Source organism: Barbus barbus (genome assembly GCF_936440315.1).
Source record: "Barbus barbus genome assembly, chromosome: 23".
In the NCBI taxonomy this organism is placed as follows: Eukaryota; Metazoa; Chordata; class Actinopteri; order Cypriniformes; family Cyprinidae; genus Barbus; species Barbus barbus.
Genome location: NC_136751.1, coordinates 15,618,310 through 15,642,280, shown reverse-complemented (window position 1 = coordinate 15,642,280; position 23,971 = coordinate 15,618,310). Strand labels below are relative to the sequence as shown.

Genomic DNA, 23,971 nt, shown 5'->3' with positions numbered 1-23,971 from the left:
CCATTAAATCAATATCAATGTTTTACTTTCCTGCTGATGTTTGCAGGGAAAGCAGTGACAACGCTGCTAGTTTTTTTTATTTTACTTATATATTTATTTATTTTTACAGAAATTAGGAGTGATATTTATTAAAATAGTTAAAATAATTATTAATAATATATATTTTTAAATTATGTAATTACAGATGTTTCAAGAACTGAATGTTCTTCAGGTTTCACACACTTTATGACCAATGGATTTCCATGACCTTTCCAGTCGTTTTTTAAATTATTATTATAGAGCCCTATACTTGAATAAGCATTACAACACAGAAGAAACATTATATTGCTACTTTAAAATTATAATTCTTTTGGATTAAAAACGAAAAATTGTCATTTTATGTTTTCATTTTTAGCTGTTTTAGTTTTTTTCAGGTTCAGCTTATTTTAAGTCATTTTAAGCCATTATACAGCCACTTTGGAAGTGTACTAAGCCTTCTAGTGGGTTCCGGCTCCCGCTGGTTCTTTTCTTTAACTATGCCCAGGTTTCTAGGCAATTCATCCCGGGGCCATCTTGTGAGCACATCCGACAAGACTGCTTTTCAGACTGTTTTGAAACTGCATTCAGAAAGAATAGGACATCAGCCTGAAGAAAATATCCCCAGATCGATAGTGACATAACTTCCCCCGAGGCTATTCATGCTCAATACAACAGAGCAACATACGTACGAAGAGCCTGACATTTACATCAGACACACAGCAAACAGGACCGGCTCCCAGAGGACCAAGGTGGGCTGATGCTCTTCGGTGTACAAAAACAGCCTGTGCGATAAAACCCAAAGCAATGGGTGCACTTCTGCTAGAGATCTCCGAACACAAACACTCCCAATATTGATGCGCCTGTCAGAAATTGTGGAATGAACGGGTAGATGACTAAATCAAGTTTTGAAGTAAGAGAAAAGGGGAATCTTAATTGCCAAAGTGAGTTTATATTTAGTTTCGTCATTCTAAAGGCATCCGATTATTTGGTTTCAAGCTTTCCAAAGGTCTTGCTTACAAATTTACAGGCTTTACAAGTTTAATTGGACTTACGAGAGGATATAAAACCAAGCGAGGTGTACATGCCTGCAAAAGTAAAGATGAAACTCAAACCTCCTTTCTGAAATGTTTAAAGATGAAATATTCTGGTTTGATCAGAAACATTTGGCTCTATCTAGTTGGCTTGGCAGGTGATAGAGACATTCTGCTCTTTCATGACCTACATGACAGCAAGGACTCACTGATGGATTTAAATAATCAGAGGAAGTTGCATTGCGAGGGAAGCTCAAACGACGTGCTGTTCGTGGATCATTAGTTACACACTTCACATAGCCATATTCCATAGAGGCCTAAATTTAAAACACAATTTAAATGTGATGTTGGCAGAGTGCAAATTAAAGTAAATTAATTTGGATGATATAACACGTCAAATTGTGGACACTGGTGAAAGCACATCAGTGCAGTCAAGCGAACTGGCACACTAAAGCCCTAGACCTAGTTTTAACTAGTCGGACCTTGAACAAATTTTGTGGTTTATACAGAGTAAACGAGTTGTTTGTGAGAAGGCTGAAAACCTGGACTCGATATCTGTCTTCCTAGAACGCAATTTTAGAGTTTAGGCAGTATACTTATATACTTGCTGCAAAGCAATTTCTTGGACAGAACAACACGAGTAAACTCTGAAAATAACTGCAATGAGAAGTGAAAAAGGTACTGCAGCTTTTGAAATATGAGATCCTTTAAAGAAATAAAATACTTAAAAATGAAAGCTGTTAAAATATATCATATATCATTATTTTTAGTGTTCCTAGCAAATCATCTGAGGAATCTTCAAGTCTGCTGTGCAAAATTAATGTCAAGTAAAATACTGACTGAAAGGATATACGTTTTTTTTTTTTTCTAGGTTTAATTGTGTTTGAGGTGTAGTCATGTGATGTATTAATGCTTCGTTTAAAAAAAAAACATTATTTTTCTCATAATTTACCTTTATTCTACACCGCTCTGTCCCTTTTCTCTAAACGCGCTGATCATTTCCTGCTTTTATGAAGCCCCTCCCTCAGAAAAAAATGCGATTGGCTCTGATTGGTTAGCTGGTCCAGTGTGTTGTGATTGTCTAAACTGCCTCTAGTGTATGCGTCTAAACGTCCCGCCCCTCACCTCAGAATGTGCTCCGGTTGTATTGTAAACAGTGGTGTCTTCTATATTGCTTATCAGTTTGAGCCCAACTGAGATGCAGAGGATATTACTGAAGAGGATCGTGCAAAACATGTGCAAGCACGTCTTTTAATGGTATGTTTTTTTGTTTGTTTGTTGTTGTCTCATACATTTAGATACCCTGTGATTTGTAAATGCTACTGCTTCTGTTAGCTTTTAATATACTTAAAAAAAAAATCCTGATTAAAGCTTTAATACAGCGGCAACTGCACACGTGTCCATGTATAACACTTCTCATAGCTATGTGAAAATAAGTGTATAAATGGAACAGATTATTGTTTGAGCTGAGCTGGTGATCTGAATGAGAGAGAGATGTGAATGAGAGATGCAGAGCTGGGCAACGTGAAGAACAGGATTGAGAACCGTCGCTTTACAACATTGATTTTGAAACTTGTGAATGCGTTAGAATCGTTAGAATACAGAAGCACGATTCATATATGAATATGTTTTCTTCCTCTTCTCTAAAGCAGTGTTGCATGGCCTCACCCCCTTCATTGCATGTTCCTGTGGGCAAGGTTTGTCTGGGTTTGTGACGTAACGGACCCGGGAAGTAACTCGTCGTAGTCCCTACGAGCCGTTGTTGTAGGCGTTAAACTGCCATAATTTTAAAAGATGATATCTCCATTTGCATTGAACTTTCAGCGCCGCAACTTTGTAGATATCGTTTATGCTCAAACAGCAACATTACACACTAACTAACGTTAAAAAGTTGAATCGCAATCAACCACCCCTTTAAGGTAATAATCCAAATTACATTTGCTAAAAGCACAAAGTTTTGCTTTAGTGTGACGTTTCCATTCTGTATGAGTTTACAGTTTTTCTCGATTGCTAAAACACGATAACCAGGCTTTTGAACTAAAATTTCAAAACCATAACGCCATTTTTAAAAAAGCACACCCATTTCCCTAAACTATAAACACGATTCCCCTGCTTTTACACATGAGTCAGATTTGGTGAACTGTTACTGCAAAACTCTACACACAAATCCCTACATTTCTCAGTGCTTACACCATGTGCTCATTTAGAAAGCACTAGCATTCAATATTGTTCACTCAAGTCTGTAAAGTTTGAGCTCAATTAGCACAAAATTACCCAAGTGGAAACATTCGGAGTCAAAATTTGTCTCACACAAATCAGAACCTTAGATGGAAATAAAAGGGCCAAAGTCAGCTTACAGTTTTTCTCAGTGGCTTTGGTGCATTTCTCAGATCAGAAATGTAATTCTCAAAACTACTTGTTCAACCTCCACATCATCTAGTCACTTGTGCACATCATAAAATAAAATTCTCATTCTTTTGAACAAGTTGCGATCGCTTTGGTACATTCATGGAACTGATTATGTGAATTTGCCTGTGGTTTCCTACATTATCAGTTGCTACTGTCATGTTGCTAAAAATGCATTATATATAGTTCTCTGTGCTATAGTCTTACCCCTCAAAACATCTAGTCATTTGTTCATCGTATAAGTCATTAGAGTTTTTCTCAATTGTTTACACACAAATTCTGGTACTTGAGACACAATGACACAACATGTAACTCATTCACCAACCCCCTGAACCAATTTTGCTAAACTACAAGCACAGTTCCTGCTTTACACTCAAATTGCAGTTCTAAAACACACTTTTTTCAAAACACTACACACAATTCTCTGCTTTTGGCACAATTTTCATGCAGAAAATATCTTGTTTTCACAAGGAACACACTGCCATTCAAATATGCACACTGACTCATCACAAGGGCAAACACCCGTCACTCAGTTTTACAATTAGCAATCAGAGCTTTAGCATAAAAGGGCAACAGGTGAGCTCTTCTGTTTTGGAGCAATGGATGCCGACATTGGAAACAGAGGCAGAGCCAGAGGAGTGAGAGTAAGAGGAGGAGGACGGGGACAAGGACGAGGACGAGGAAGGCCAAGGACCGTAATCTCTGATGAGATCCGAGCCACTTTGGTTGATCATGTGGTCAACCATGGTCTAACAATGAGGGAGGCTGGGCAAAGAGTACAGCCAAATTTGAGCAGGTAGCATCCATCATCCAGACTTTCCGAAATGAGAATACGTAAGAAATCTACTCTCACTAGAAAATTGCAGTACTTCATATCAATACAGTACTCAATGAGTACAGTAGTACAGTATTGCCTGTGGACTGTTTTGTAGGACTGTAAAAATACTGTAAAGTATGTTTTAAGTATTTAGGAAATATATACCTACTTTGTATTTACAGTACTTTACTATTTGTTTGCCAGAACTGAAAGATTACCAACACAAGGTGGTCGGGAACGCGTTCTGTCTCCTGAACAGGAAACTGAAATCATGAACATGGTCCTAGAGAACAACGCCATAACATTACGGCAAATACAAAGAAAAATAATAGAAAACAATGACATGTTTCAAAATATTGATAAGGTAAGCTTATCAACACTGGACCGTGTCTTGCGCAGAAATCATCTCAGGATGAAGCAGGTCTACAAGGTGCCATTTGAACGCAATTCAGAAAGAGTCAAAGAATTGCGATATAACTATGTGCAAGTGAGTTCCACAATTGATGCATACTCTCAACACTGTATACAGTAAATTATACATATTTCAATATTGTAATCATAATGATTGTACTTCACAATAGTGACCACTCCATGTCTATTTCTGATATTGTCATGTGTGTTTCAGAGAGTCCTTGAGCTAGAGGTGGCTGCAGTGGAGCACCAGTTCATCTTCATTGATGAGGTTGGGTTCAACCTCACAAAAAGACGAAAGAGCAGCATAGTTTTTTTTTTTTTTTTTTTTTTAACTGTAACTGTATACAGTAAATTCTTCTGTTGTTTTGTATGTAGTGTATGTGCAACTTTGTGTTGGTTGGGAATGTACGGAAGTTCTAAGCGGCCATGCATTATTATAATTTTTCTGTCTTGTTTTCTCATGATCACGACTTAATTTTCTCGTGATCTCGACATAAGGAAAGTTGTTTTGTCGTTATCACGACTTATTTTTTCTCGTGATCTCGACATAACGAAAGTTGTTTTGTCGTTATCACGACTTCATTTTCTCTGTGTATTCGGCATGAGAAAATGCTATAGAAGCAGCATCATGGATGATCGTATTCGCTTTTACTTTGATCAGGGACTCACTCAAACTGAAATAATAAAAATAAAAATATGGTATAAGTACCATCTCAAATATTGAAGGTGTTGTGTGTGTGACCGACTACATTGATCCATGATAGAATACTTGGCATGCATATTCATACTCGGACATTTTAGCTCTGTGTCTGTCAGTGATTGACGACTTACACATAAGTGTTCGACACTTGAGAAGGAGGCTGTCGGGTCTGCAACTTTATCGTCGAAGACAATATAGCGACCCTGATTTTCTCACTATAGCTACAATTACGTTGTGAGAAAACGGTTTTTAGGTTGAGATCAACAACTTTCGTTATGTCCAGATAACCACAAAACAAATTTCGTTATGTCGAGATCACGAGAAAATTAAGTCGTGATAGCGACAAAACAACTTTCGTTATGTCGAGATCACGAGAAAATTAAGTCGTGATAACGACAAAACAACTTTCGTTATGTCGAGATCACGAGAAAATTAAGTCGTGATAACGACAAAACAACTCGTTATGTCGAGATCACGAGAAAATTAAGTCGTGATCACGAGAAAACAAGACAGAAAAATTATAATAATGCATGGCCGCTTAGAACTTCCGTAGGAATGGGATGTACACTCTGTACATTGTTTTTGCGGGTAAAATAAAATAAACTTTTACCGTGTATTTGTGTGTTCTGAGTATAAAAACAATATTCTCAAATATTTTACAACACACTTATGCATGTACTGTCTGTAGTAAGTGTAACACTGAACCAAAAAAAAAAGCCTAAGTCATTATGATGAATGGAGAAGAAGTGTTTTCCATTCTTTTCCATTGAGCACATCAGTGTTCAGCTGGTTCTTATAAATGTCTATTCATATGATGGTTTGTGTGTGTCATTTGAAAACAAAATACCATTTTGAGAAGATATAATATTGTTTTGAATGTAAAGTTTTATTTTGCAGGAGAATTGAGGGGTTTTGCCCATTGTGTGTGTTTTTTTGGATTTGTGTGTAGAGTTCTGAGAATATGAGGCATGCTTTCAGAAAATGTGTGTAAACAATCGAGAAAAACTGTAAATGCAAAATGGTTGATCTAGTTGTCAGAAACTGTCAAGCATATATTCTACACATTTCTATTAGACTTTTTGTAAATTTGCCATGAATTGTGCTGGTTAATCTTGACTTTCACTAATGAAGGAAATGCAGATCAATGATAAACCAGTTCTCTGAAATAGCTCAAAGGTGCATCTCATGAACCTTCAGTTGGAAAGCATATAGACAGAGGACAACACAAGAGTTACAAATTCTGACAATGGATGAACATTCAGAAAATGATCAGGGTCAACAGCCAAGAAGAAGAAGAGGGGTAAGGATGCATGGTGAAAGGGTACAGAGGCAAAACAGAGGAAGAGGCCAAGGACATAAGCGCATATAAGATTAAATAAGGGCCACTATTTTGGAAGGTGCAGCCAACTACACTGTAAAAAAAAAAAAAAAAAAAAAAGTTGTGCCAACTTAAAATTTTAAGGCCACCAGCTTCAGCAGATTTTTTTGTTTTCTCAACTTGTTGTTTTTGAGAATCTCCTACAAAAATAAGTTGAGAGAACTCAAAAATCTGCAAAAAGCTGGTTGTCTCAAAATTTTAAGTTGGCTAATTTTTTTTTATTTTTTTATACAGTGTATTGATAGATCAACCATATCCTCAATAATTCAAACACTTTGAAACGTTGTCTTTCAATCAGTATTCTACATACAGTAATATGTACACTTGTACTTTTTAAATGAATATATGGCATACATAAGAAGTGTAGCCTTCTGCATTTCAATAGAGTAACTGCAATCCAAATTGTTGCCATAGTTTACATCAGGTAATAGTGTACACTGTTCATTCTGATGGCACTGATATGTTCATTAACATAAATACTTACTTTTGAGAGATGAACTAAGGATTTTGAGTAAGTTACAGGATTTTTCAGGTAATCCATTGTGTACTCTGCAGTACATTAAATTAAGGAATAAAATACTTGGAGTACCACAAGCAACACTTATTACCGATTTTTGTAGTATTGTTTTGAATTTATCTCATCAGTGTGTAAGACTGTATTGTGGTGTGTGTGTGTTTTTGAAGGTTTATGTGTCATGTCTGAGAGCAAAGTTTGGTTTTTCAGCAAGATTTATTTGTTTTGTGTGGAGAGCTTCATTTTGACCTGAATGTAGTAAGTTTGGGGAATTGAGTTAGAAGTTATGGATTTGTGTTTTGAGTTCGCAAAAAAAGAGGCATCATTTCAAGAAATGTTTAAACAATTGAGAAAAACTGTAATATAAATCCCTTTTTTTCCAAATTTTGAATTGGATAATTTCTGTTTTAGCTATATCATTCAATATATGATATTTTAGCCATACCAGGTTCCATAAGTGAAAAAAAAAAAAGAAAAAAAGTTTGCTCCTGTCATGGTACTTTGTGATTTAAAAGTACAATTTCCTTAAGTTTTTGGGGGGGCCTTTGTCTCAATCAGTTGTGTAATGCTATAAGTGAACACAACAGAACACAGTTCATTTTTTTCCTGCCTGTTTGTAATTGACTTATATAATTGTGCTGAGAGGAAAATTAGCTGCCTACCTCTCAGGGAAACTGGGATTGACGTTCCTATTCCACAGGGTTTAAACGGTGGCTTTCTGCAAAGTGTACCCTGTCAAGTAATTCAAGCGTTTTAGAGCCTGTGGATCTAGCAAATGTTCCCCCCACTGTTAAAGATTACAACAGGGATTCCACTCATTATTTTCCTATCAAACTCCGAACCGGAAAAATTGTTGGGCTACAGCAATTGGCTACAGAAGTCCATCACAATGGCAAGGTTAATGGCAAATCACTTTGAGAGATTGATCGTGGCGTGGATGATGGGCCATCTGAGATGGGAGAGCACTGAGGGGGACAGATATTACTGATGGGGGCAAAAATAATTCGCAAGTGAGGTGATAAAGGTTCAGTTGGGCCCTCATGCAAAACCTATTGAGTAGATGGACTCTGACGGTCGGTTTGACCAGTATTTCCAAGATACTTGGCTTTTATTTTACTTTTTTTTTTAAACAAGATTATCTCATTAATATTGCTGCTTTTTATAAGCATGAAAAAGTCACATAGAGGTACATGTCAAACACACCACACTAATTCATCTCAGGTCATCCTGTCACAGCGGAAACATCCACCGAAGGCCAATAATTAATCAGTATTGACTCATAGTGTCAGTCTTTACTTCTGAAAACAGGTCAGAAGAAATCATATCTGACTAAATATAAACCCGGGAATATTCATTGCATTTAATGTAGTTTATATGTGATTCCCTTTCCTTAACTTTAGTAAAATATAGATGTACCATGTGTGCCACAATATCTCAGGTCCATTATTAGCTTAGAAATATTGTATAAGACATTATTTATTAAAACCCCAAGACTTCAAGTGCAATTTTTGCAATATTTCTCGTCTCCAGAAAGAAAAGTGGGCTACCAGTGTTGTGGAGGGACGTAAACAAAGCAGCCAGGAAGGGGTGATTCAATGTCACTGGAGATTTCTGCGCCCGATGTCTGTCCTCTGTGCTGAGGTGCAGAGTCAGAGACAGAGTCAGCTTAAAATAGATGTTTCAAAACATGAAGTGCATCGTCAATGTGGGTTTAGTCACCAGGATGTGGCCCTCACGCCGTGCTGTGTTTTGCATAATGAGCTTAGCTGAGGGTCGGTGGCGTTGGGGGTTGAGGTGTCCTGATGCCCAGATAAAGTCTGAACCAGTGTCATTCAGCATTCTGAGAACTCACAGTTTTTAGGTGATGTTTATTCATGCTGCAGGGTCCTGTGCACAGGGGGGAGCCATGACAGGTGTGACCTTACATGTATTTCATGTGTAGATCCTAATGGGTTGTGAAGCAGTGTTTGCTCCCAAGGGTAAAATGCTACACCACAATACATTTCACATTATGGTTTGCTGGTTGTGTTGTAGGAATCAACCAACTGTATGCTCTGTCCTGTGTAGTCCCTTTTAATTTTGATATGTAATATTGTAAATTTATTGTTGAGAAAACCGGTTTGAATGCACGTTTTCTACATGAGCACAATGGATATACATCAGAGCTCATGCACTGACCATAAGGCAATGTAGCTGTAACATATTCTAATGGCTTGCTCTATATAACCTTAGTATATGGGGACAAGGGCTAGATGACATGCAGAGAAGGTGTCACAAGGTCTTTATCTCATTATGTCCAAAGTACAATTACAATCTCTTTAAACTTAGCTAAATGCAGGTTCTTTTGTGACAACTTGCCCTATACAGTGTGACAGCATGCCCTATCAAATGAATTGTACCTGTCCTAGTGAGGAAAATGCCAGCACTTTTTATTTATTTATTTATTTTTTGTAGCAAAGACTTTAAGGTACATATGCCTATGTTAATTTTCTTTCATAAATGAGCTCACCTTGAGGAATATTGCCAGAATAAACTGGCAAAAAGTTTTGTTTACTAAAACTATATATATATATATATATATATATATATATATATATAATTATTATTATTATTTTATTTTATTTTTTTAATTAAGTCAGATTAAAAAAATAATAAAATGCATAGCAAAATTGCTAGAACTTAAACTAAAATGAAAATATTAAAATAAAAGCTACTAATATAACACTATTTTGATATTATCCTTTTGTATCTTACAAAGAGGAAATCAACCATACTTTTCTCTGTACTGTTTAGACAGTTGCATTAAAGAGTTAATTCTTTTGGTTCATTTGAGTTGTTTTGTGTGTGAGAGTGTAGCTAATATTTTCAGCTCTTTGTTTAGTCCTTTCTGTCATTTGCATATTGACATCATTCTTAATTTGCACTCTTCTAAATTACATCTTTAATCTTAATCTAAATCACTGGTGATTTGTTATTTTGTAGATTGAAGGTTGTTTCTTAAGATTCAGGCAGTTGTATGTCACAGCAGGGATTAATATTTATTAAAACTTAATATTTATTTAATATATTAACATTTATTAAAACAGATTTGGTGTCTTAAAAACAATGATAATCTAAACAGTGAGTGAATTAAACATTTCAATATTTAGTATGTGAACATCATTTCATTTCAAAGTGACAGTGCTGAGTTTACTTGAGATAAAAAAAAAGGTAAATATCTCTAGTAAACAGAATTCAAATCATGCAAGGTGCAATTTTGTCAAATTATGCGTATATGGAAATATTATAACTTTTTGTGTTTTTAGGATATTAAAAAATATATTATAAATAAATAAAAAATAGCCTTGGAAAGATGAAACATTTTAATCTAAAAAGTTTTAAATACAATTTTCACCACTGTCAAAATGTGGCAGACACTTTGATTTCAGATGTTACAGAAAATAAATATGAATGTATGTTCACTCTTGGACAGTAATTAGTGAAAGTGGTTTTAAGTTTGTGCTTCAGTTTGCAGGAACTAGGATCTCATCCAAGACAGACTGGCAACAAAACAGTTGTATATGTTGTTGTATATACATTGTGTTTGTGTCTAATTTATGTTTGTATACATTGAGTCTGAACTATGATTTCCACCTAGTGAGATGCTTGACCTTTACACTGTCATTGTGTGTCAGTGTGCTCCAAACTGAAGAACCCAAATGAATCTAATGCAGAGAGACAAATGCATCACTCCAGCACCTAAGCTAGCATGACTTTAAACCAGTCCTTGTCCAATGCAATAAGAGGAGCTAGTTTTAACTCACCACCAAAGCAGCCTCCCTACTTCTGGAGCTGTTTAAAGCTAGCGGCCTCTAGCTGAAGAGTTTGTCTTATAGCCAAGTCCTTAACCCCTCATGCTGAGCTGCTGAGTTTGGTGGATTTCTGTTGCATCTGAAGTATTAGAGCCACAAGCAAATCTAATTACACTGCACTTAAACGGATACTTCACTCAATAATGAAAATTCTGTCATTATTTACTCACCCTCATGTTGTTCCAAACCGGTTTGACTTTCTTTCATTTGTGAAGCACAAAATGTGAATGTCTAAATAATATTCTGGCTGATTTTTACAGTGAAATAGAATGAAGACTGTGGTCCTTACAAAACAGCACCATAAAGTTATCATGAAATTGGTCCATATGAGAATATTCTAAGTCTTTTGAAGTCATATGAATATTTTGTGTTAAACAGATTGATAAACCATCGTGACTGGATCATTGAATCAATAAGTTGAGCTTCAAAACCATTTCAGTTTGATTCATGAATGAATGAGTAAGGCTATTCAGAATGTTTTTTTGTTTTTTTTTAATCATTGAATTAAAAAGAAGGGGCAAAGACTAAAATAAAATAAAATATTGTGATACAGGTTTGAAACCTTTCTTTCTTTCTTTCTTTCTTTCTTTTATTTCTTTCTTTCTTTCTTTCTTTCTTTCTTTCTTTCTTTCTTTCTTTCTTTTATTTTTCTTTTCTTTTCTTTTCTTTTCTTTCTTTCTTTCTTTCTTTCTTTCTTTCTTTCTTTCTTTCTTTCTTTCTTTCTTTCTTTCTTTCTTTCTTTCTTTCTTTCTTTCTTTCTTTCTTTCCTTCCTTCCTTCCTTCCTTACAGCTATATATTTACTGCTTGCTTGCAGAAATGCTCTGTGGGATGTTCTCCTACTGGTCTTAAGGGGATTGTGAAATGTCTAATTATTGTCCTTGAGCACAACATCTCTGTTCATGGTAAACAAATTCTTCGAAAGTAAGTGCCCTCGAGGCAAATAACAAAGGCTCTCCACCCTGAAAACAATAACTCTTTTATCTCCTTCACACTTGAAATGCAGGATTAAAGCAGGCCATAGGCTCGGCTTAAAAGAGAATATCTGATTACATCAAAACACATGGTCATTTTTTGAATATGCTGAGCATGTGATTTTGTGAAAGCTCAAAGCGTATCGATTGCTGCTTGTAAATGTGAAGCACCACTGTGTTCACACACTAAAATCGAGCACTATGTAAGCAATCTTCTGCCAGGTTTTGATTGGTTTCAGCCAGACATGTGAACACGTTACTTTATACAAACACACACACACACACACCTGGTGTGTATCGGTATGACAGCCTGAGTGTGAATTAACCCAAAAGCTTGGTATGCTGTCAAGCCCTTATAATCAGCTATCAGGTGACAGTAAATGCTTATCGGTGGCACCCAGGTATTGCCAGTTTAACACAAAGACCATTTTTAAATCAAGTGGACAGATAATTGAGACTACATTCAGACAGACTCATTGACTGGGCTGAGTAGAGTATCGTTTAAAACGCTTCTCAAAAGTTTTGGAGTTCAGAAGTGATCAAAATGACTTTTGAGTTTGATCAGTTTCTGAACAAATCATGCATCAAAAGTGGCGGCGCTTTGAATCCCGTTTCCAAAGAGTCTCTTAATAGGACTCACCCCGTCAGCATCAGGGCAGCATATATACCGAATGACAAAAGTAATTCTGCCTAGAGAAGAGTATTGCCTATCTGCCACACTTCCAAATGTCAAGCCTTTACCTGTGGTTGACACCCAATTTGACCACACAGCTTTTTCATAGACGCCAGTGGATAACCTGAAGAGATATTCTCATTTCTACATGTGAAAGAACCCTGACACCTGCTTTGTGTGGCTCTAAGTGGTCACTGATTGTTCCCTTGACATCTTGTCCCTACAACTTTAATGGGATGTCTAGCACATACAAGATTAGTGAAACCATTACCCCTTCCTCCAACATTCCCCCGGTCCTGACACTAGCTTTAGTGGCGATGCCTCCACAAATATCAGCCTTTAAAAGTCTGAGGATCACTTAGAGTCACTCCTGCCAATGGCAGGACTGTCAGGTATTTCAGCTGGACATGACCGTAGAGGAAGAGGGAGAGAGAGAACAAAAAAACATCAGGTCACAATCGTTCTCTAGATCAGTTGTTCTTGTTTCAACTGATCCTTAAAGATTATCATGGATCTATTTCCCGTTACTGGGTTTAAATGGCATACATAAGTAAACACTGGTAAACAATTTAATGTCACGATAAACATATGGCATATCTCTCATGGTATTTAAATAAGACAGTTTGCTAGCTAGCTAGATAACAAATAAAACAAGAAAGTACCATCCACCAATATGTAATTGTAGAGATAACCCCTTTTTGTTAATTAAATGTTTGCAATGGGATGTTGACAGTTCTGGGAAAGGTTTGGTAAAGATGCGGAAAAACATAAAAAAAAAAAATTTTGTTAGTTTTTGTTAATTTAAAAAGTTAGTAAGATTTGTTATTGTTTTTAAAAGAAGTATTTTATGCTCACCAAAGAATTTTGTGATGGAAAAAAAAAATCTGTTAAAATAGTATTAATATATAATACTAAATTAAATAAATATATTAAAATAGGAACCAGATGTTTTAAATTGTAAAAATATTTCTAAATATGACTAAGTATTCTATTCTTGTCATGGCAAAGCTGAATTTTCAGCAGCCATTACTCCGACTCCAGTCATCAGTGTCACATGATCCTTCAAATGCTGATTTGGTGCTTATAAAACATTTCTTCTTAATATCAAAGTTTAAACACTTGTGCTGGTTAATATTTTTAAGATTCTTTGATTAGACAGTTCAAAATAGCAGTGTTTATTTGAAATATAAATATTTTACTCCCAAAAACCCTAGACGCCAAAAAATTAGGGAGACGTAACATAATTGGGGGCTCGTCCGGGATATGAACCTGGGACATCTCGCAGCCCAAGCGAGAATCAAACCCCTCAGTTATAAATGTCCTGTTTCATCAAATTAATGCATCCTTAACGTCTTAAACCAAAAACTTAAACCATTTGGTTTCTGCTTTTCATCAATTGACATTCTGTCTTTAAGGCAAACAATTCAAGGCAAATTTCACTTTACTCCAGTGATTTAGTCCAGTTACATTAGAAGCAGTAACTATTTTCTTTAATTCATTTTCAGCGATTTAACTATTGCTGACTGATGCGAGAGTATGAGAGTATAAAAACGTTTGCTTACAAAAATGTATACAGATGCACATTTGTCTCTATCTCTCCCTTTTACGTAAATGGGTAGAGACACTGATGCAGATGGATCAGTCGAGGTTGAGCAAGGACTGTTAAACAGCGACATCATTGGTCGGGATCAACACTTGGAATCATTTTATTTAGCAAACATTGGCAAACACAGCAGTTGGCAGCTTCTAGCATGGAGGAGCGCAGCCCATGCAGCCAGAGCTTCACTAAGACGGATGAGGGGTCAGGATTGCGGGGAGACATTTGGCGGTCTGTATACCGGAGGAGCCGACTGCCATTTGACTACAACAGGACTTGTGAGGTTTCTCTCCTCTTGGCATGCATACGTTGAGAAGATGGCATGACCATTCATAATGCAGATGACAAGGGTTAATAATTTCTCCTCACAAAGGAACCAGGTGCAAGCCTGCGGCGATATGCAAACGCTTTGAGTCGGCTATACTGAGGATAAATAGTCAGCACTGGCACTTCCATAAGCACATAGGTGCTAAGCAGGAATGTTAAATTCCCTGTTTGTGCTCTGAATTAAAGCCTTGTGAGAAAACATTGCACCAGAGTGTAATTCCCTATGGGCGGTGAAGATTGGCATGCTTATTTAGTTCGGCTCCTTCTACCTGCTACAGAGCAATAAACAAACAAAGTATTACAAAATCCCATTCTCACAAGTTCAAATAATTGCTCATATTATCTAATACGTAATCAAGACGTATTATTCCCAACCAGCAAGGCCTTAGATTTTATTCTGTCATTTAACATAATTTTTAACCATCTGCTCAAGAGGTCTGATTAAGGAAATGACACATAATGCCGTTCTCAGATCCCAGACCCCAGTGCTTCGTATATAGTGCTTACCTTGGGCAGCAGCTCGGTAATGAGGTGCCACGCGACACGAGGAGACACAAAACACTTCATTATGGACTGTGGTGAATCATTTTTACAGCTTGCGTTCATGTGAGCTTGCAGTCTGAGAACACCTAATCATTTTCATTTAATCCAAATTGATGTAAAAGGATTGAATGCTACTTGATACTGTGCATCTTTGAAATACAATTATGGACCCGACAGAATAATAATAGTCTAGTCTGGGTAGCATCGTAATTTAGGGTTATGAACTGATTTTAATATTATTCTTTCAGTCCACAGATGCAAGTGTTGCAAGAAGAGAGAAAAAAATAATCATTTGGGCTTGTTTTGTAACTGAATATCTTAGTTAAAAAAAAAAAAAGATTCACACTATTGTTCAAATGTTTGTGGTTAGTAAGGACAGTAACACTTTAGTACAGGGTCAAATTCTCACTATTAACTACAGCAGTTGCTTATTAGCATGCATATTACTAGCATACTGACTGTTTATTTGTACTTATAAAGCACATATTCTGCATAACCAGATTCTACAAGCCTAATCCCAATACCTAAATTGAACAACTACATTACTAACTATTAATAAGCAGAAATTAGGAGAAAAGTCATTATAGTTAATAATTAGTTAATAGTGAAAACTGGACCTTAAAATAAAGTGTGACTTTTAAGCCATGATACATTTTTCAGGATTATTTGATGAATAGAAAGGAAAAAAGGAAAAAAAACGAAATAGAAATAATTTGTAATGTTATCTTTACTGTCATTTTTGTTAGATTTAAATGCATGTTTTTTGAATAAAAGTTTTTAAAAATAAATAACTGACCCCAAACTTATGTGAAGGGACATACTGCCAAGTATGGTGACCCATACTCGGAATTCATGCTCTGCATTTAACCCATCCAACGTGCACACACACAGCAGCCATTTATGCTCCGTCGCCCGGTGCCCTTGAGCAAGTTATTTTATGAATGGTGCTATAATGTCTCTCTAAATTGTATGGGCATGAGAATCTTTTTTTTTTTGACTTCTTGTTACTTTCTCTACCAGTTTTCTACAGTAAAACCCTCTGCATTTAAGGAGCGGATTCAGTTATGTACAGGTTCGTTTGTCGCCTCACTGGCCTCATAATTAAACGTTTTTTCCTCTTCTTTAATAACACAAAATGGCAAAAAAGAAAATCAAATTAAATTTCCTAGAAGGATCATTGAACCAGGGCAGTGTTCCTAAACGCTTTCTCTGGAGAATGTGTGTACACGTGTGTCCCGGGCTTTTGAAAATTGGCTTTGGAGCACAGAGGCCCTGAACCATCCCACAGCGACACTTTACCCTTCCTCACACTAAACCCAAAAGGTCATTCTTTTGTCTTTGCAGGCTCTGTCAGATTGCTGTCTTTTCTCATATGTGAGAACGCTGAGACGCTGTGAGCCAGTCAATACATGTATCTGTGGGTAATGGAAAGAGATTGATTTTTAGTGTTTCACTGCCCTTTGGAATGAAACCAAGATTCTTCTCACCATATTGGTAATCCATGAGACATAATTAAAATGCATACCCAATGTATTAGCTGGGGATAGTTACTCTTGCCTAACAAGATCATGATTTTAGTCAGTTTAGTATTGTGATTGGCGATACCTCAAGAGTTAGAAAATATGAGAGATTATATATAGATATAGATGAGAGCAATCATACTAGAAGTTCATTTAAATTAAATCTAAATGCAGATTTACGAAGAAGTCAAATAGTGCAAGGTGTTTTTTGTGTACCGCCTGTGACTTTTTCCTCCATAATGTTAGTGGAGCAATCTGTCATGTCTGGTCAGTATCGCATATTGAGCTGTGATTTGTAGGATGAAATTGCAGCATTGCATGCTGAACTGCTCTTGGCTCAGCATGGGCTGGACAATTTCCAAGCATCACTCATTCTTTTTTTTTCTTTTTGCTGATTGAACACTGTTACAAACACTTTTGAACTTCGTATTCCAGGGCCTTTTTTTCCTTCCTTTCCCTTCCAGTAAAATGGCTTGTTTCAAAGCATCCGATTATTTAAAGCTTGTATTTACACCCACATCAGGTTTAAAGCTAATTGTGATCCTGAAAAGAAGATTATATAGAATCTGTTAATACATGAAAAACACAAATTCTGCATGGATGAAAAGGTCCGTGATAAAACTAAATATTGTTACTAACCAAGATTACTGGTAGCATAAAGCTACTCTGACTAAAGCTCATGTTTTACATAATTAATGTGAATTTCGAATTTCTTTACATTAGTCTTTGCATTAAGCTTGTCCAGACCAAGAACAATAACTATAACAATAAATATTTTAATAATTGTTGTAAATCTATGAGAATAGGAAATCCAAACCAGCTACAACAATAACAACACAGAAGAATTATAGAATTATATTATAGAATTATATAATTGGAATCACTTTCCTAACAATTTTCCCAGCTGATAAAAACATATACATTTAAAACTAAAACTACTATTCAGCATCAACCGGATTAAAAAAAAAAAAAAAAAAACTTGGTCACTTTATTTTAAGGTCCAGTACTCACTATTTACAAACCAATAACTAAGATTTTGCCTAAATAAACTCCTAATTTGCTGCTTATTAATAGTTATTAAGGTAGTTAAGTTTAAGTATTGCATAAGGATGTAGAATATGGTCATGCAGAATATGTGCTTTATAAGTACTAATAAACAGCCAATATGTTAATGTTAGGCATGCTAATAAGCACCTAGTTAATAGTGAGAACAAGTCCCTATCCTAAAGTGTTAACAAAAGCTCTTTATAGAGTTTTATCTTTAGAAATATTTATCTTTAGAAATATTTATAGTTGTTGGTGGTGCGATTGGGCCTTTAGCCGTGGGATTTTTCCGTGACACTGAATTCGAGTGCATATTTACATTTACATCAGTGTTGACAAGTGACACTCTTGAATCATTTGCTTAACTGATTCATTTATAAACAGTGAATTAAACAAATCAGTGCGTCACAGAATCATTTACTCAACCAGTTTGTTCATCCTTAAGGAAAGAAACAAGTGACTGGATCTGACTGACATTATATACATTAGAAGGATAGTTCACCCAAAAATGAAAATTTTGTAATTTCCTTTGTGTTCGGCAGAACAAAGAAATTCATACAGGTTTGGAACTACTTGAGGGTGAGTAAATGATGACACAATTTTCATTTTTGGGTGAACTATCCCTTTAAGTGTTCATCGATTAGCTCACTTCAGAATCTTGACAGAAATAGCAGGTACTGTTCTTTTCACCTTTATTTTATTTTTTTAATGCTATGAAATCGACCTTACTACTCCTTTCAGTTAATGTTTTAGCCTACTACTATATAGTAAGGAAGAAGGTATATTTGGTTGCAGGGAACATCTTTATGAGTGAGCTATTGAATTATTCACTCAGTTGACTTGGTAGAGCAAATACAAAGTAACAGGCAATGCTGTGTAAGTTACCTAATATTAACTTATTGTCTACTGAACTGTCGTCTACATTCAGAGCTACAGGACTCATGTTTTTGCTTAATTGTATACAAACTGACAATTTAAATGACTGTTGTTGCGTACAACAATGAAGGGCTTTGTTTGATTCTGTGTGTTAGTTCAATGACATATTTGCGTTTTAATTACATCCTTTCCAAACTAGTTGAGATGCACTGTGCTATCAGACTCTCTATATGTCCACCCTAATTCTGTGAGGCAAACAAAAATAACAGTGTTAGACAATGTAAAATATAGTCATAGAGTGCTTGTCAAGGACATACTTTATTGCATTAGGACACACTAGCTTAGCGGCTAAACATTCTGATTAATATTTAGCAGTGTGCAGAGAGGTACAAACTGTATTCCAGGTATTAAAATGGCCATAAAAAAAATCCTGTGACAACTCTACCAGTCTGGCTGTAATACTGGGGGCTCTAGACACCTCCAGCTGGGCATTATTAAATAGCTTAACATCCCACCAGACAAGAGAGCAGCTGGAAAGAATCATATCACATGTCTAGAGTTGGAAACGGAGTCAAAACATATCTATGGCAAACAACCCCTGTACCTTCCAGAAATACCTCAATTTCATTTATTTTAAACTGGATTTAATAGGACAAGCAAGCTATGGCTGGTACCAATCTAGTCACGTCTGCGTGCCTGAATGAAATGCTCAATAATGCATTATGGATTATATTTCAATTTCAAGATTACGCCTGGGACAAATTATTAATGAGATATCAGGCAATTATGAGTCAACTCTGAAGCTCAAACTCAAGCCAATTTCAGCGAAGCAAAGCAGAACGAAGGTGATCTGAATACAGAAGCAGGAACAAAAAGGTACTGGCAAAAAAAGTGCACTGGCCGCAGGTTGTTTCCAGATGTTAGCAGGCACATTATGCAATAGAATTATAGATGAGCATTTCATTGCAACTACACACGGAATGACAAACAACATGAAAATATGAATCAAAAATGTCATGCCCCCTTTAAACTCTGTTTCATAGAAAAATATCAATGTGTGCAGTAAAAAAAAAAAGCGAGAAAAAAGTGCCCTAATTTTAGCTTTACCCACATAAAAGATTTCAAGCATCCTTGCATTTCAAAGTTTTCTGGAATGTCTAAGCCTACGCATCAAACTCATTTCAAATATACTGTAGTTCTTGTGCTTTACACGTGAATTGCTTTTTGTTGGGTTGGGCATTGCACAACATTATCCTGATCAATAAACTGTATTGTGTTTGTGCAAAGCATGGAAAAAGGCACTTCAGCCCTGTTTGTTTATTTCCTCACAGTTGCATTCATTGTGCATGCATTTGCACGAGCTGTTGCATATTGATTTGCATTCTGCTACCATGGGAAGGTTTTATGCAGACGAATAGGCTAAAAAGTGTGTAATTTAGATGGTCAGTTGCACTGCAATTTTTATTTGCATCATTGTTGTACAGTACCTTTACAGTTTTAGTCTGTGGTCACAGTGACTGTGTCATTGGTGAGGCTCCACATTATTCAGCTGTCAATTCCTTGCTGTCACATTTCTCTGTCTCAAGGAATGACAGCGTATGAGGACTTGATATAAAACAAAATAGTATGCATACAGAAGACAGTGATATCCCTGCACACAGCACTGCAGCTCATTTAAAGAAGTAAAATTGCTTTCCCCAACTATTTTTCTTTTGGGGCTTTCCTTTTTATCTCTCTTTCCTCCTCCTTTTTGTTCTCATTAATTTTTAACGCAAAATTGACACAACCAAAAATCTCAAAGCAAGCAGAAACTATATAGAGGACATTAAATCCCACACAGCCTAACAGGCTGTTTAGTGGCAGATGTTTGGTCATAATGCTCAGCAGCTGCAGGATGTATTTGTCTCTGTTTGAGCGCAACCATTCAACTAAAGTATTTAAATATGCAGTCCAGAAGTTATAAATATAATAGAGATCTGTCTGTCTATCTATCTGTCTGTCTGTCCGTCCGTCCGTCCATCTACCTGTCTACCCATCTATCTGTCTATCTTGTGTGTCTGTAAATAATGTCCATACAGTTCCTCTAATATTCAGGGTTCTACAATTTCTTTATTGGATTATGTAATTCTGAAAGCCCATAAAATTGCACTGTAAAGCCATTAGCTTTACAGGAAACATTCAGTCCGACAGTGGCTAATGGAAGATGAGGAGCGATGGGTCCTGCCTTGTTGGCTATAGCCCAGTCACACTCCATCTGATCTTTACCTTGGCGGCGAAGGCCTATACATCCATACTGAGCTGTAGCAGCGGCTCGTGCGCTGGACTTGTGAAACTCAGCACTTTCCACTTTAATAAGCAGGTCTCAGCACTTCTTCATTACAGAGGAAGATCAGTTTCATATAATTCAAAGTCAAACACAGAGACGTACTGGGTGGGTAGGGAGGTTCTGTCTAATGAGGCTGCTTGCGCGTGTGGTTGTTTCCCTGCCTGTCGTGTGCTGTTATTCAAAGCTCCCTTCATCCCGAACAATCAGTTTTTCAGACAGCATCACCATTCATGTGTGCAGATTGTTTCTGGCAGATCCTTACAGCTAACCACCTTTTCTTCAAGAAGGATTGTGGTTTATCGTCAGCCTTCACATGGTGTGGCTCTAATCAGAGTTATGCGATCGCTGGCATCGAGGAGCCATAGAGTGCAGCATGCGATTTATAAGCCGGTTTGTCTGACAGGCTGATTCTCATTAGAACACTTTCTGTGGTCTCTCTCGTATGAGAGTCTGCCAAAACAGCTGTGTCAAAAGAGGTCACAGCATAATTATCAACCCATGACAGTAATGACCAATTTATTCCTCATATGTGGAGAACAGACTCTGGTTATCTGTACCGTTGTGGCGATGAAGCTGTTTGTATTTTCAGCCAAAGGAGATTGATAATATCTGGAGAAAGTCATCTGGTAGCATTCCCGGTCATTTGATGGCAGCTGATGCAGGAAGCATGTGATTTTAAAAACTGTCCTCTTTCTTTATAGAATCATCTGAACTCTAAATGTTGTAGACTATGCTAAAGTGAATCGACTGTACTGATTTAAAACTTCTGACTGATAAGCAGATAACTATTTTCATGTTGTGGCTGAAAACTAATAAATGAACAATGCTGGAATTCTATACTATTTTGTCTGAATAGATGAAAATCAAAACACTACAAAACTCAAACCAGTTTGTAATGCTGAAAGTCAATTTACCTTTGTGAAAAAGAATTGCAATTAATTGTACTGAATGTGCACTTGTAGTGTACTTCAAATCATAAAAATATATTTTAAAGTAAACAATATAATATTTATTAAATAAAATAAAAGGCTTTTATGAACATTTTTAACAAACTGAACTACAGTTTTTAAAAGTGCACTTTGTAATAATATCAAATTAAAAGTTTTAATTTAAAATAAACTTTAAATTATTGTTTTAATAATCTTTTGTCATGCTTTTCATGTGGTGGCTAACACTAATAAATTTTAACTTATAGTATTTTTAACTGTAATATGTAATTTTATATCATATTTAAAGTTTATACATTTTAAATGTACTAAATTGCAACTCCATCTTTACAATTTGTTAATTATAATATATTTAAATAAATGACATACAAGTTTCAAAATAAATGGCATTAAAGTATATTTTAGTTTACGTATAAAGATATACTGAAGTCCTGCTTTACTGAGGCAAAGAAAGCACTCTGTAGTTCAGCTAATTGCATTTTAATATAAATTTAAACTATAAAATTGTTTATTTATTTGCAGTTATAATGTGTCTGAAAACATCACAATCAGTTTCTGTAACAAGAACTCTTTTTAAAAGTACGTAAAGTCTACTTCTTTTAACAAATGTTAGAATCACAACATTACGAAAAGTATAAAAAGTGATTTTCTAAAGATTACATCCAACAGTGTTATTCAAAATTATTTTGCAAAAGATTAAATAAGTGTTAGATGTACAAATGGGGTAAAATAAGCATATTAACTAATACCAATTAATTAAAAAAATAAAATAAAAATAAAATATATATGTGTGTATATATATGTATGTGTGTGTATATATATATACAGTATATGTATGTACTGATATGTGCATCCCTATTAGCAAAATATATGTTGCTTGTAACAAAATGTTTTATCAGAACATACAGCTGTAGTTGAATGGTCGTCATTGAGGAGAAATATGCTTCTTACTACCAGATATTGTAGTACAGATATTGTACAGCATTTACCAGCAGGGGCTAACTGGGTCACATTAACCAGCCGTACCCTGACCCCTTGTTTAATCCAGACTCTATTATTGACCTTTTATAGGTCTGCCCTAGATGAGCCCAACTGCACTGAATAATAATCAAGTCTAGTAGCGAGAGCATGATTTTTTTTCTATCTCTATCTGTCTTTTCCAGCCCACACCCTTGATCAGTTTCACAGACATCACACTGTGGGAGTTTTATAGGCATGATGCTCTCCAGCATGATTTATTTATTTTGCAGGTGTTGCTTTCTCATCATAGAGATTCGTATGACTGTGCTTTAGTTTCCCTGACATAAAGCTTAAAGGTTCAGCTGTGAGCAGCACAGGATGCATTGGCAAAGAGCCCTTTGTTGAAAGCATTTGACTGTACTCTACATAACTTATTTATGTTTTGTATTTGGGACGATGACAAAAGAAAATCACGCCACATTATATTTATTTGTTTATCTTTTTTGTCTATGCACAGCTATGTCTGTCTTTTTGGCTTAGCAAAGTGTCAATATTCTGACAGCGAAGTATAAATATGTATATGTGTGTATTTATGGAGGTGAGGTTGGATGTTTTGTAGTTTAGCTGATATTTTCACAGAATATTTACAATGGAATAATAGTTTGGATTACAGGTTTGACTGGTTAGCATGACCCCGACAGACCCTGTTGATAAATACTGTATCATATTTAATTTAATTTAATTTAATTTAATTTATTCAATATTTATTTTGTAATTTGGAAATTGCAAGGATACATTTACATTTATGCATTTAGCAGACACTTTTATCCAAAGCGACTTACATTGCATTCAAGTTACAGTTTTTACATTTTATCAGCTCTTGCTTTCCCTGGGAATCAAACCCATGACCTTGGCGTTGCTAGCGCCATGCTCTACTATTTGAGCTACAGGAAAGCTCAAATAGTAGATACATTTACATTTATATTCTACAAAAGATTGCTATTCCATATAAATTCTCTAATTTTGAACTTTCTAGTCATCAAATAATCCTTAAAAA

At 35.8% G+C, this 23,971-nt stretch overlaps 1 protein-coding gene across 1 annotated transcript in view; it reads left to right on the top strand.

Moving 5' to 3' along the window:
• Positions 1 to 23,971, top strand: part of LOC306842941 (leucine zipper protein 2-like) — a 105,478-nt gene that overhangs the window by 39,144 nt on the left and 42,363 nt on the right. The gene's annotated exons all lie outside the window — the stretch shown is intronic.